The 15880-nt window shown below is 45.7% G+C and overlaps 1 pseudogene; it reads left to right on the forward strand.

Moving 5' to 3' along the window:
• The first annotated feature begins 18 nt into the window (after positions 1 to 18).
• LOC124001177 overlaps positions 19 to 15880 on the forward strand; it is a 29511-nt pseudogene continuing 13649 nt past the window's right edge.

Below are 15880 nucleotides of genomic sequence, written 5' to 3' on the forward strand. Positions count from 1 at the left end.
ATCAGTTTTCAAAGAACAGACAGTTCACCAGCCAATAGACATCACTTCCGATTCTGATGACGTAGGGCGTCCTCATCGGTTCCTGTTTGAGGTTCCTCCATTCAAAGAGATAACTGTCCGTAAAAAGATAACGTTTTAGTAATTGATTTAGTAGGTCGCATATACCTTAACTGGTGACGAAAAATTTCATTATAGACCGTTATGGAGACTTCCGGAAACTCTCACAAGAAACCGAAGCTGAGCAACTCGTCCAGCGAGAATTGGGTGAGTTGTTGTATTCATTCCTACCCCGGCGACCGCTGCCACGTCAACAATATGCTGCTGAACTATCAATGTTGTCTCTTGTTTCTGCAATTTCTGTTCCCAGTAAAACATTTACTGCTATAATTAAATTATGCAATACTTTCTTAGCTGCGCGGAATGGCCGTGTTGCTAGGATTGGAGAAATACAACTAGTTAGCTTCTTAGTCCTGCCACCAAATGCCAGACAGACAGCCATTTGTAGCAAGCTATAGCTTGCACGACATTTCAAAAGCAAGCTGTTCTACCATATAGCAACTGCTATATGCTGCAGTTAGCTAGTTAACTATGAGATACTGTATCTGCTGCAAAATGATCTGTCGTCATCACGATGACCCGTGTACCTTGACGTACATTTTTGTGTGACTCTCAAAATGCTTCTTGCTAATCTACTCAGCAGGAGCCTAGTGACCGAGCACATGCATTGGAATGTAGTCCTATGTCACCTTACTGTACATTAGGGTCAAACCAGTCCTTCAACGTTTTTGTCATTATATTGCTGATGACATTTTGCTTCATGAGTAAGAAATGTGCCTGTCCTGGACTCAGTGCACGTCATTGTGGCTTCAGTATGTTGCAAAGTCACAGTCAGTGTTGGCTGCAAATGCAAAGGAACAAATGGGACTAAGTCAGTGTAATTTGATATGAAACTAAAGGACAGAACAATATTGTGATTGCAGGGAATGCAGAGGGCGACTAATGTGACCTACCAGGCTCATCACGTCAGCAGGAATAAGCGTGGTCAGGTGGTGGGGACGAGAGGGGGCTTCCGTGGATGTACTGTCTGGCTCACAGGTATACAGAAGAACTAAAGTTCAGTTCGCCTGGTCCCAGATCTGTTTGGGCTGTGTTGTCAACTCCTAGGGTCATTGGTTGTTGTGAGACTGACCATAGGAGTTGGCAAGACCACACAAAAAGATCTGGGACCAGGCTATCGTCAGTTAGTCTTCACAAAGAAATACAAACGTTTTTTTAAGCCTTTCTTTCAGTCCCTTTATATTCACTCACTAAACTCACCATTGAACAAGGTTTACTGATGTATTTACATTTCAAATACTACCAAAAGACAATATTAGCATTCAATCAACAGTAGCATTTCTAAAGACTGCATCACATTCATCCGCGCTCTGCCTTCAATTCTAATATTGTCAGGCACCATTTGTTATCATGCATTCAAAGCTAATATTGACGGCCACCATTTTCATCATTCATTCAATGCTAATATTGACACAATGCTAAAATGGGGGTATTGCTAGTTGGCTACACTCAATACTAATATTGACCAACCACCATCAACACCTATTCCTCGCCACTCTCTCCCACCCAGGTCTGTCTGGGGCTGGGAAGACCACGGTGAGCATGGCCCTGGAGGAGTACCTGGTGTGCCACGGCATCCCCTGCTACTCGCTGGATGGAGACAACATCCGCCAGGGCTTAAACAAGAACCTGGGCTTCAGCCCTGAGGACCGCGAGGAGAACGTCAGGCGTATAGCCGAGGTGGCCCGCCTGTTCGCCGACGCAGGGCTCGTCTGCATCGCCAGCTTCATCTCTCCCTACGGACGGGTGAGTGAGGGGGGAACAAGTGAGAGAAAGAGGAGAGGGAGGTAGAGACCCAATAGAAGAGGATATCGGAAGACCGAGGGGAAGAGGTGATAAGTCATGAGAAAGAGGAGAGGAAAGAGAGCAAAAAGAAAGATGCAGAGAGTTAATATGCTGCTACTTGTGTTTTGCCTGTAATTCCCAGTTGACGATTTCAAATACACCATCATCGTCAGGAGTTAACTATCCCGTTGTTTGTCTCCCCATCGTCCAGGATCGTGTGAACGCCAGGAAGATCCACGAGGCTGCAGGCTTGCCCTTCTTCGAGGTTTTTGTCGACGCGCCGCTTGACGTGTGTGAACAGCGAGACGTCAAGGGCCTCTACAAGAGAGCCAGGGCTGGAGAGATCAGAGGTAAGGCAAGACAAATAACACGTGCTTATGTGTCGATTAATTAGGGCCAATTTCAAGTTTTTATAACAATCGGAAATCTGTATTTTTGGACACTGATTTGGCCAATTTTTATTTTATTTTGTACTACACCTTTATTTATCCTTTATTTACCTAGGCAAGTCAGTTAAGAACACACACATTCTTATTTTCAATAACGGCCTTGGAACAGTGGGTTAACTGCATCGTTCAGGGGCAGAACAACAGATTTTTACCTTGTCAGCTCGGGGATTCAATCCCGCAACCTTAGAGTTAACTAGTCCAATGCTCTAACCACCTGATTGCATTGCACTCCACGAGGAGAGTGCCTGTTACGCGAATGCAGTAAGAAGCCAAGGTAAGTTGCTAGCTAGCATTAAACTTATCTCTTAAAAAACAATCAATAAATCATAATCACTAGTTAACTACACATGGTTGATGATATTACTAGTTTATCTAGCGTGTCCTGCGTTGCATATAATCGATGCAGTGCGTATTTGTGAAAAAGGACTCGTTGCTCCAATGTGTACCTAACCATAAACATCAATGACTTTCTTAAAATCAATACACTAGTATATATTTTTAAACCTGCATATTTAGTTAATATTGCCTGCTGACATGACTCGTTGCGAACTGCGAAGACTATTTCTTTTTAACAAAGACGGCCAACTTCGCCAAACGGGATGATTTAACAAAAGCGCATTTGCGAAAAAAGCACAATCGTTGCATAACTATACCTAACCAGAAACATATTTTTAAACCTGCATATTTAGCTAAAAGAAATCCAGGTTAGCGGGCAATATTAACCAGGTGAATTGTGTCACTTCTCTTGCGTTCATTGCACGCAGAGTCAGTGTCTATGCGACAGTTTAGGCCGCCTAATTTGCCAGAATTTTAAGAAATTGTGACATAATATTGAAGGTTGTGCAATATAACAGGAATATTTAGAATAATGGATGCCACCGCTTAGATAAAATACAGAACGGTTCCGTATTTCACTGAAAGAATAAATGTCTTGTTTTCGAGATGATGATTTCCGTATTCGACCATATTAATGACCTACGGCTCGTATTTCTGTGTGTTATTATGTTATAACTAAGTCTATGATTTGATAGAGCAGTCTGACTGAGCGATGGTAGGCAGCAGCAGGCTTGTAAGCATTCATTCAAACAGCACTTTTGTGCATTTTGCCAGCAGCTCTGCTGTTTATGACTTCAAGCCTATCAACTCCCAAGATTAGGCTGGTGTAACCGATCTGAAATGGCTAGCTAGTTTGCGGGATGCACGCTAATAGCATTTCAAATGTCACTCGCTCTGAGACTGAGTGGTTGTTCCCCTTGCTCTGCATGGGCAACGCTGTTGTTGATGTGTTCCTGGTTCGAGCCCAGGTAGGAGCGAGGAGAGGGACGGAAGCTATACTGTTACACTGGCAATACTAAAGTGCCTATAAGAACATCCAATAGCCAAAGGTATATGAAATACAAATGGAATAGAGAGAAATAGTCCTATAATTCCTATAACAACTCCAACCTAAAACTTCTTACCTGGGAATATTGAAGACTCATGTTAAAAGGAACCACCAGCTTTCATATGTTCTCATGTTCTGAGCAAGGAACTTAAAGGTTAGCTTTCTTACATGGCACATATTGCACTTTACTCTTCTCCAACACTTTCTTTTTGCATTATTTAAACCAAATTGAACATGTTTCATTATTTGAGGCTAAATTGATTTTATTGATGTATTATATTAAGTTAAAATACGTGTTCATTCAGTATTGTTGTAATTGTCATTATTACAAACAAAACATTTTTTTTAATCGGGATCTGCTTTTTTTGGTCCTCCAATAATCTGTATCGGTGTTGAAAAGTCATATTCGGGCGACCTCTAATGCTTTTAGGCATTTTACCATAACTCTCTTATAGCATTAGTATGTATGAAAAAGTTGGAGAGAAGTCTCTAGAGAAAGTATGTATTGGTTTTGTGTATTGGTTTTGACCAGCAGGAACATGAGATCTCATGTCTTTGGCTGTGGTTACCAGAGGAAGTGCTGTGTCATTTATCGCTTAGTGAAACAGTGAGTCACAGGCTAAGGAAGCTGCTGGGACAAGATCTTCATCTAGTCTATTGCACCCTGCTGAGCTCGGAGTCAGTTCATGTGTCATATGCACAGTATCCCCACAGTGTGCAGAGTATCCCCACAGTGTGCACAGTATCCCCACAGTGTGCACAGTATCCCCACAGTGTGCACAGTATCCCCACAGTGTGCACAGTATCCCCACGCTGTGCTCAGTATCCCCAGCTGTGCTCAGTATCCCCACGGTGCTCAGTATCCCCACGAGTATCCCCACGGTGTGCAGAGTATCCCCACGCTGTGCTGTATCCCACGCTGTGCTCAGTATCCCCACGGTGTGCTCAGTATCCCCACGGTGTGCTCAGTATCCCCACGGTGTGCTCAGTATCCCCACGGTGTGCACAGTATCCCACGTGTGCAGAGTATCCCCACGGTGTGCACAGTATCCCCACGGTGTGCACAGTATCCCCACGGTGTGCACAGTATCCCCACGGTGTGCAGAGTATCCCCACAGTGTGTGCACAGTATCCCCACAGTGTGCACAGTATCCCCACAGTGTGCACAGTATCCCCACACAGTATCCCCAGTGCACAGTATCCCCACAGTGTGCACAGTATCCCCACACAGTATCCCCACAGTGTGCACAGTATCCCCACGGTGTGCACAGTATCCCCACGCTGTGCTGCCCACGCTGTGCTCAGTATCCCCACGCTGTGCTCAGTATCCCCACGGTGTGCACAGGTGTGCTCAGTATCCCCACGGTGTGCTGCAGAGTGCTCAGTCCCCACGGTGTGCTCAGTATCCCCACGGTGTGCTCAGTATCCCCACGGTGTGCACAGTATCCCACGGTGTGCACAGTATCCCCACGGTGTGCACAGTATCCCCACGGTGTGCACAGTATCCCCACGGTGTGCACAGTATCCCCACGGTGTGCACAGTCCAATGAAATTCTTACTTACAGGTTTCTTCATGCTAAGCTCTGAGCTGTAGGCATGAGACAATATACTGCGAAGCCTAGTTAAGCTCTCCAACTGGTCAAGACATGATCTACCAGGTGCCATATGTCAGGTAGTAGAGTGACTAATTGAATGGGGGGGGGGTGGGATTCAGCCCTGTTCGAGTGTCCTCAGACCACACTTTTAAGAATCTTGTCTCTTGCTGTCACGCCCAATCTGGATAATAAGCTGTGTGAACCCAAAAGCCTGTCTAGATTTCTGTTCATTTGTGTGACTTGTGCAGTGTTTCCAACCAGAGGTACAAGGGCCCCTGGGGTTACTTGGTCTATCCACAGTGGTACTTGAGAAGACTCATGAGACAATAGGGTTGCTGTTCAAATGCACATGAGGGGGTACTTCAGGGGTACTCTGGGTAGAGCACAATTCAGTTGGTGGTACAATAACGTTTGTGAGCCACTGACTCAGTGGATAGATATTACCTTCCCTGCAACTTTAATGAAGTCACAACCTTTCTGCAAATGACATATTGTTTCATATTCAGCTATTGTTATTCATGCCAATTGAGGGACTGATTTAGCTATTCCATAAATGAATTGTGACTGTTTTCTCCATGTGTCAGGTTTCACTGGGATAGACTCGGAGTATGAGAAACCAGAGGCCCCAGAACTGGTGCTGAAGACTGACTCCTGCAGTGTCAACGAGTCTATACAGCAGCTCATTGACCTGCTACATGAGAAGGTGAGAGAAACAACCTTGTCTTTCATCCATCCATTGATGAGGTTTGGCATAAACAGATTCATTGAAACCTGTAACATGGAAGCATGCTGTCATATTTAATTTCCACCACTAGAGGGCAGTGTCTTCACACTTTCAGATTGGGATTCACATTTCCAAAATACTAACGCTTCACAGCTGAATAACCCCCACTTTCACACCCCTGAATTCTTATCCAATGCGATCAACGTCTTGGATGTTCTCGTTTTGTGATATTTTGTGCATTTCCACTGGTATAATGAATGAATATTTGTAGGATATAGTGCCGGTGGATGCTTCTTATGAAGTGAAGGAGCTGTACGTAGTTGAGAACAAGCTGGACCTGGCCAAGACTGATGCTGAAACACTACCTGCTGTGCAGATTGGAAAGGTAACCTTTCTCATCAAATACCATTTTTACTAACACCTACTGATGCTTTCCGGGAGTCTACGGGGATGGATAGATTCTAAAGACCTATGTGAAAGTGATAAGGGAACATTTCTGAAAGTGTGATCCATGTTCGACCACACTTTGAATGGCGTTGAACCATTATTTGAGTGCTGATTGACTGCTGTTTGACCACAGGTGGACATGCAGTGGGTTCAGGTGCTTGCTGAGGGCTGGGCCACCCTCTGAACGGCTTCATGAGGGAGAGGAGTTCCTGCAGTGTCTCCACTTTGACTGTCTGCTGGATGGTAAAGATGGCATCATGGCCCTTTCTCAATAATCTTTCCTTGATCCCTGATGTTTTCCTCTTGTCCTCTCCTCAAAATGTCTGCCTTAGAGTCCTTTCCTTGCCTACTTCTCAAAATGTCTGCCTTTCTTAATCCTCTCCTCACTTCTCACTGACATTTTGAGAAGGAGGTGCTGTGATAAATACAGGTGTATTTCTCTGTGAAGTCAAATATTATATATGGTCCTGTGTAGCTCAGTTGAGAGCATGGCGCTTGTAACGCCAGGGTGTGGGTTCTCCCCCGACCACCCATATAAATGTATGCACACATGACTGTAAGTCCATAAAAGCTAGGCATATATTATTATATTTATATTATATTAAGTCAAATAAATCGATTGATGATGCTCTATAACGGCCACTAGAGGAGATGAAAGCTCTCAAAAGGACATGTTCAAATCAAATGTTATTTGTGACATGGCTGAATACAACAGGTGTAGACCATGCAGTGACATTACTTAAAAGCTCTTAACCAACACTGCAGTTAAAATAAAATGGACAAGTAGACAAGTCAAAAATAGACAAGTTAAAGAGCAGCAGTAAAATAACAGTACCGAGGCTGTGTACAGGGGGTACAGGAACAGAGTCAATGTGTCGAGGTAATATGTACATGCAGGTAGAGTTGGAACAAGTGGTCTTGATTAGCTCATCATTACCTCAAAATGACCGAATACACTAGTTAATCAAAAGTAAGTCTGATTTTTAGATGAAAGAATCAGAGGGATAATCTTACCATGCTATTGTGTTGAGTCATCGTGATCCTTTTACACTTCAGGCTCAAGACTTTTCATTCTCTGGAAACAAATGGAACCGGTACCTTTTGAGTTGGGCTGAAGGAACACCGCGGGAACACCGCGGGGCCCAGTCTTTGGTTTTGGTGAAACTGTGTAATTACACCAATTTCCTACACAGAGTTTGAATTTCCAAAAAGAGTCAATTTGCTTTTATTGCCCACATAACACTGACCCTTAAGGCGACGTGTGTGATGTGTTGCCAATACATACTGACACACACATGCACACGCACGCGCAGCATAAAAATGTGTTCAACAACAGAAATGATAACCAAGCCAGTGTTTCATTAGCTGTCCGATATCACAGGTGTTCCTGACAGCAACAACTCTCTATTCTTCACAGCACCAACAAGTCATTTTTGGATCAGGTCTTGTTTGGTTTTTCTTTAGATATGATTTCAATATGTTTTGGACCAGAGCTAATGGTGACTCTATGCTGTGGTAAATAAGTGGAACTGGGCCTGTGTACTTGGTAGAGAACGCTGAATGACGTGTCCATGTGCAATGCCCTCACTCAGGTTTCGCTTGTTTGTCCTAGCGAGGAAATGTGAGCGGAGGAAAAGGATGAAGCCTCAATATTGATTGCCTCCACAAACTATCATTTGTCTATTTCCAGTTCCTTGTAGGGATTTTACAGTGGCTGACCCTTACGGCCCTGGAGGAGCTTCTGTTCCACACAATCACCACTGAACCAAACATGACTGGATAGAAGTCAGATCATTTGTTCATTTAACTTTTGTACTTTTACCCTCACTTTCACTTAAGGTTGCAAAATTCTGGTGACTTTCCCAAAATTCCCTAGTTTTCCAGAAATTATGGTTGGAAAATTCCTGGAATTAAGAGGAAATCAGAAGGAAATATGGGAATCCTCCAACCAGGATTTCTGGTAAACTAGGGAATTTTGGGAATGTTACTGGAATTTTACAACCCTACTCTCACTTCATTGTAATCTGTCCCTGATTTGGAGTCCCAGTTAATAGGATTGACAAGGACACCAGCATTTCCCTGGTAGATGACTGTGTTGTGTGTTTGTGCCAGCTCCTTGTTTGGCATGGGCCAGGCTGGGACAGCAGGCATGTGTGTGTGTTCACGTGTCTTATTGAAGCCAGCTGTGTGTGCTAACTCTGTGACAGAGGACGGAGGAGTGGTGGCGGGGTGGTTGGCAGCAATGGCATCCCATCCAGCAACACACCATCTGATCCAATAGGATGTGAGAAGCGTGCTGGTCATGTTGGTTTAATCAAGGTGTAGGGCTAAATGAATCTGCCAACGTCATGTCAACACGGGCCCTCTCTCTTTCTTTTCTCTTTTTCTTTCTTTCTGCGCGGGTCAGAAACCACCTGAATGCACAAGACTGGATGGTGTTTGTTCCCTAAACACCTCATATATCTTACATGTCTAAATATTCCCTGGCATAGTATGCAGTAGATAGGCTGTACTTGAACTTATTGTAGGAGAGACAGTTAAACTGATGCTGATGGGGCTGTCTGGTTTCTGACCTATCAACTTCCTCTGTCAGCAGTCTGACGTTGATTTATTCTGTGTCTCAAAGCACTAACATGTCTCCTTTCCTTTATTCCACCTCTGACCCCCTCAATGAACCGAACCACCTGTTCCCCTCCCGTCCCCTAGGTGGCGTCATCAACCTGTCTGTGCCGGTGGTGTTGCCGGTGTCGGGGGCGGACAAGGAGCGTCTGGACGGCGTCACGGCCATGGCCCTGGTGTACGAGGGCCGCCGTGTGGCCATCCTCCGCAACCCCGAGTTCTATGAGCACCGCAAAGAGGAGCGCTGTGCCCGCCAGTGGGGCACTACCTGCAAGGACCACCCCTACATCAAGGTCAGTGGTTAGTTCCAGAGACCCCTACCACATAGACAGACAGGGCAGCCATGGTCCGGTCCACTACACCGCGAGGGGTGTTATGCCAGCAAAAGCTGTGTTGAAAACTGTTGAGTAACACTCCTACATCAAGGCCAGTGGTTAGTTCCAGAGACCCTATCACATAAACGACAGGGGGGGCTACGGACCGTTCCACTGCACAGCAAGGGGTGTCTTGACCTTCAGACGAAAGCTGTCACTTTTGAAAACTGTCATGTAAAATGTCAAAACGACGATGTTTGTTTTCCTTTGAGTGTTTCTTATCTTTGTTTGGCTCAAACCGGTGCTCTTGACAGCTTCATCTGACAGTTTATGTCATGTGACAGGCAGGAGCCTTTGCGTTCTCACACCTCCCTCCACCAGGTTTATTATCATAGACCCATACCTTCTGTTACAGCTCCTCAGTCTCCAGAGCTGTGTAGAATGTCCCACTGGTAGTTATTATGAAATGGAACCCTGGTCATAATGCTGAACAATGCAGGCATGGCCCCTGAGATGGTTACCCTTAACGTGATGTTTCATAAACACCCTCCCCATGTCCAACCCAACCAACTCTCCCCTTGTATGTGCGTGCACACACACACACACACACACACACACACATACACACGTTCTAATAGAAGACAGATCCTAGGTGACCCTTTTCCTCAGTGCTGCTTATGGAAGGAGTGAATAAAGTGGAGTAGTGTCGTAAAGAAATGAGCTGCTGCTGCTCCCCCTGTCAGAAGTGCTTGTGTAATCGCTCCATCGCCTTCGGACCGCCCTCAATTTGCACATGTGTTTTATTTGGATCGCAGTCTCTCTCGGCCCCCTCTCTCCATCTGGCCCCTTCAAACAGCCTTTTATTTACACAGGGCTTTTAGTAAAGCTGTCCTGGACTTGGAGCTGGCCCTGCTGAACACATTACCCCTCGCCAGCAGCCACCCACCTCATCCATTCCAAATATACCTGAGCAAAGATGGCAACAATGGTGTCTTATTATTATGGACTGTTATTATATCAGTGGGCGCTCAGGTAGACTTCGTGGCGTCCTGAAATGATCCCACCCCTGCTTTAAAAAAAAAAACTACAGGCGCCAGCCGAGCCGTGGCGAGGATCAGACCTGGGAAAGCTGTCTTGCGCACACACAAGTGTAGTCACACACACGCCACCACGTCACACAACAGGACTGGAGATCTATAACCGGGGAGGACAATTGTGAAATTGCATTTTTGAAACCCTATCTTCAAGACTGATGGTGGCAGGAGCCGGGCTAGGGTTATTTTTGCTATCTGTCTCGGGACAATTTGGGCTCCCATTGTTATTATGGATTAGTGTGGGTTTACACACACACACACACACACACACACACACACACACACACACACACACACACACACACACACACACACACACACACACACACACACAGAGGGAGCTGGATAGTGCTATACTGTCTTCAGCCCAACTCGGTCTGGTGATTTTAAACACACTGAACAGACACACACTAACACCACGGTGGCTCATTTTAAAGCCCTGCCCTGTTGAGTCATTGGCTGGGTGAGATGCTGTGAATTTGCTTCTCCTGTTTCACTCAAAATGCCCTTCAATTCAACAAAGTTGAACAGCCAACACTATCTTCAGCGTCTCTGTTATCCATTCTGGGTTGATGTTCAGTTGTAGGCACTGTCAGTTTACCAAGAGAGCAGCGTGGTTGGCTGTCCATCAGCTACCCATAATCAAATCAAATCAAATTGTATTTGTCACATACACATGGTTAGCAGATGTTAATGCGAGTGTAGCGAAATGCTTGTGCTTCTAGTTCCGACAATGCAGTGATAACCAACAAGTAATCTAACTAACAATTCCAAAACTACTGTCTTATGCACAGTGTAAGGGGATAAAGAATATGTACATAAGGATATATGAATGAGTGATGGTACAGAGCAGCATACAGTAGATGGTATCGAGTACAGTATATACATATGAGATGAGTATGTAGACAAAGTAAACAAAGTGGCATAGTTAAAGTGGCTAGTGATACATGTATTACATAAGGATGATGTAGAGTACAGTATATACGTATGCATATGAGATGAATAATGTAGGGTAAGTAACATTATATAAGGTAGCATTGTTTAAAGTGGCTAGTGATATATTTACATCATTTCCCATCAATTCCCATTATTAAAGTGGCTGGAGTTGAGTCAGTGTCAGTGTGTTGGCAGCAGCCACTCAATGTTAGTGGTGGCTGTTTAACAGTCTGATGGCCTTGAGATAGAAGCTGTTTTTCAGTCTCTCGGTCCCAGCTTTGATGCACCTGTACTGACCTCGCCTTCTGGATGATAGCGGGGTGAACTGGCAGTGGCTCGGGTGGTTGATGTCCTTGATGATCTTTATGGCCTTCCTGTAACATCGGGTGGTGTAGGTGTCCTGGAGGGCAGGTAGTTTGCCCCCGGTGATGCGTTGTGCAGACCTCACTACCCTCTGGAGAGCCTTACGGTTGAGGGCGGAGCAGTTGCCGTACCAGGCGGTGATACAGCCCGCCAGGATGCTCTCGATTGTGCATCTGTAGAACTTTGTGAGTGCTTTTGGTGACAAGCCGAATTTCTTCAGCCTCCTGAGGTTGAAGAGGCGCTGCTGCGCCTTCTTCACGACGCTGTCAGTGTGAGTGGACCAATTCAGTTTGTCTGTGATGTGTATGCCGAGGAACTTAAAACTTGCTACCCTCTCCACTACTGTTCCATCGATGTGGATAGGGGTGTTCCCTCTGCTGTTTCCTGAAGTCCACAATCATCTCCTTAGTTTTGTTGACGTTGAGTGTGAGGTTATTTTCCTGACACCACACTCTGAGGGCTCTCACCTCCTCCCTGTAGGCCGTCTCGTCGTTGTTGGTAATCAAGCCTACCACTGTTGTGTCGTCCGCAAACTTGATGATTGAGTTGGAGGCGTGCGTGGCCACGCAGTCGTGGGTGAACAGGGAGTACAGGAGAGGGCTCAGAACGCAACCTTGTGGGGCCCCCGTGTTGAGGATCAGCGGGGAGGAGATGTTGTTGCCTACCCTCACCACCTGGGGCGGCCCGTCAGGAAGTCCAGTACCCAGTTGCACAGGGCGGGGTCGAGACCCAGGGTCAAATACCCATAATCCTCTAGTGCGTCTGTGTCTGGTGGCTCTGGCCCTGCTGCAGGCAATGTATGCTGGGTAGTGGGTTCTCCCAGACCTGTCACTCACTCTGTTTCTCCAGCAGTGCCTCCTGTCCTGTCTCCGCTGTGTGTGTGTGTACAGCTTGCTATGATTAAGGTGTCACTCGTTTAACACACACACACTTTAACTCCTGCGCTGTAGCCGATCCGTCAACACACCCTCGCAGGCGGCAGCCCTCATCCCGTCTCCGTCTCTCTCTGAGACGAGGAATAACCTGCTCCATATTACGTCGCGGTCAATCCACCTTTCCTGTTTACTCCTGTCCGTGCCGCCAGGGAGCCTTCACGTCGGAAACTACAGCAAGCTGAGTTGTTTAATTTAGCAGGAGTCCCTTTTGTATCTAAAACACAGTGTGTGTGTTGTCGTGTAAATGCAGCTTTGGGTTACCCCTGAGCTATAGCATTCTACTATCATTCCATTCTACTATCATTTTCCATCTTCCAATGTTTAAAACATCTACTGTGTGTTTGGGATTTGAATTGAAACGTTTTTCCTCAGATGGGTCTTTCATGTCTCAGCCGCCAAAGTGAGGGATATTTGTCTTCTTAGCCACTGATCTGGAGCCAGTAAATCAGACTAGTTGGATCAAGTGGAATGACAGGCACCTCTTCACACCGTTACACTGAACTCCATCCATCCTTCCTCTCTGGCTTATTGATGCAGTAGATCAGACTAGTTGGATCAAGTGGAATGACAGGCACCTCTTCACACCGTTACACTGAACTCCATCCATCCTTCCTCTCTGGCTTATTGATGATAACAACAAGAGGGCAGAGTTTTAGCAGCCTTCGGTTCACTCAATGTTTTATTGAACACTGAAGATGTATGCAGTGTATACAACCTTGTGGATAATACATGCCCCATCTCTGTTGTGAAAGACGTCCTACTACAACTTACAAAGACTTGGGCGAAATGCACTACCAACGTCTGTCAGACAGTCAGTGCTACTGTGGAATCCTCCTCAGAATATGAATTAAAGTCTGTGGAATCTAAGACTCAGCCCCCATACAGTTACATCCATAGGAACCCACCCCTTTAAATCCAAACCTTTACATGCCACTGTGAGCGTTTTATATGGGACATCAGAACTGCTCACTAGTAGGCTGGTATTGTTTTCTAACTTTGACTCCTTGAGTAATATTGAATAGCTATTCTCTATAAGACACATTTGTGTATATGCTTCTGGACCCCCCCTGCCATAGTCTATCCATAGTCCTGATTTGATGGCTTGAGTACCTACCCTGCAGTGTGTACTCCATAAAGAGCCCAGTGGTTACAGCACAGGCACAGTACATGCCCAGAAAGGCAGACCAAGAGTTATAGCCTGAAACAAAGCTGGCTTTGCCTGGGTTTAGCAGTGCTTTGGGGACATTAGAACAATATTGTAAGGGGGGGGGGGGTCGCTTCAATGTGGTCCATGAGCTCATCGTGGATGGTGTCTCGTTGTGGATTACATTACACGTCATATTTTGTGTTCCTCGTGAGTTTTTCCCCCGCTAAAGTCGAGAGGGATGCGGTCAAAGGCATAAAGCAAAGGGGATTCTTCATTCTTCCTGGGCTCCAATTTGTAGGAGTCTCAACTTTTTTAGATGTTGTATTTCAACTTGTCTGGGGGCTGTTATTGCTTTATCCATAATCCCGCTCCTTTTTCAGCGGTTGCCAGATTGGGGTGGTTTACTGTTTTGAAACAGTCCTTGATGGCTGTCATAACCGCAGTATGAACATGGTAGAGGAGTTAGAGAAGTCCACTTGTTTAGCATCAATTTCAAATTGATCCATAGCCGCAGGCTCTTCATGTACCTCTGACAGGATTGGATAGTTCTAAGCAGTATGGTCATTACTGCACCTCTCTTCTTTGATAGGCTGAAATGTTCACCATATTGCTTTCCAGTCTTTTCAGATCTGCACAATACCCGGGTTGAAATAAGTTCTGGTAAAAAGGTCATTGAAATGTCCTGGAAAAATATTTTTTGAAAATTGGGAACCCTGGAAAATATGAGTCACAGTGAAGTGGGTGTGGTATTGTATGATGCTAATGGTCAGTGTTGTCTCTCTGTCTGGTCCAGATGGTAATGGAGAGTGGAGACTGGCTGGTAGGAGGAGACCTGCAGGTCCTGGACAAGATCAGCTGGAACGACGGCCTGGACCAGTACAGACTCACCCCCACTGAGCTCAAACACAAGTTCAAGGAGATGAATGCAGGTAACGGTAGAGAGTTAATCTCTCTCTCTCTATTTGCCCTCTCTGTTTAAGAAAAGCAGGATGTCTCAATAAAGATGCAGCATCTAAATCAGTCTTTCTCTGACCTCTTTCTCCCTCCAGACGCGGTGTTTGCCTTCCAGCTGCGTAACCCGGTGCACAACGGCCACGCCCTCCTCATGCAGGACACCCACAAGCGTCTGATCGAACGGGGCTACCGCCGGCCCGTCCTACTGCTGCACCCGCTGGGCGGCTGGACCAAGGACGACGACGTGCCGTTGGAGTGGCGCATGAAGCAGCACGCCGCCGTGCTGGACGAGGGCGTGCTGAAACCCGAAAACACCATCGTGGCCATCTTCCCGTCGCCCATGATGTACGCCGGCCCCACTGAGGTAAGCTTAGCAGTAATCTGACCATAGAACCTGTAGAACGGGCTTCCCTATTCAAGTCAATGGTTGAAATAATGGGAGGACTGGCAGCCAAGTCCATTCTATGGATTCTATTTCTATGGACCTGTAACACAAGCCAAAGTAATGAGTACACTTGGGAGTACACTTGGGAGTACACTTCAAGAATTAGAGGCTACTTAAATTTCCTGACTGTCACTGTGATGTAATATGATGGGACGGTCCACACATGATTTATGAAATCAGCTTAATCTAACATGGATGGCAATTTCCATTCAGAATTAGAAAGTTCAGTATAATCTCTGTCACTTTGTATTGTACTTACTTGATGCCTGTCTAGCTGTTTGAAGTCTCCTGCTGTCCTTTAATCATGTAGTCAGGGTTATGGGAATACGATCATTGGGACCAGACTGAGTTCTGTTCTGGGAACACGATGCAGCCTGGAAAGGCCCATCATCTGTCTGTGTGATCTCACAGCCTGACATCAAATGCACCACAAAAGCATCCTCATTGTTAAAAGTAGAACCAACCCGTTTCTGATTTTTTTTTTGGAGCCTTCTGAGAATAAATAAACGTTTTATAATGTAATTCCATTGTCCTCCAAGAGTTGCTGCATGTTCTCTGTAATTCTGTCACCT

This window comes from Oncorhynchus gorbuscha, linkage group LG17 (assembly GCF_021184085.1).
Source record: "Oncorhynchus gorbuscha isolate QuinsamMale2020 ecotype Even-year linkage group LG17, OgorEven_v1.0, whole genome shotgun sequence".
Classification (NCBI taxonomy): Eukaryota; Metazoa; Chordata; class Actinopteri; order Salmoniformes; family Salmonidae; genus Oncorhynchus; species Oncorhynchus gorbuscha.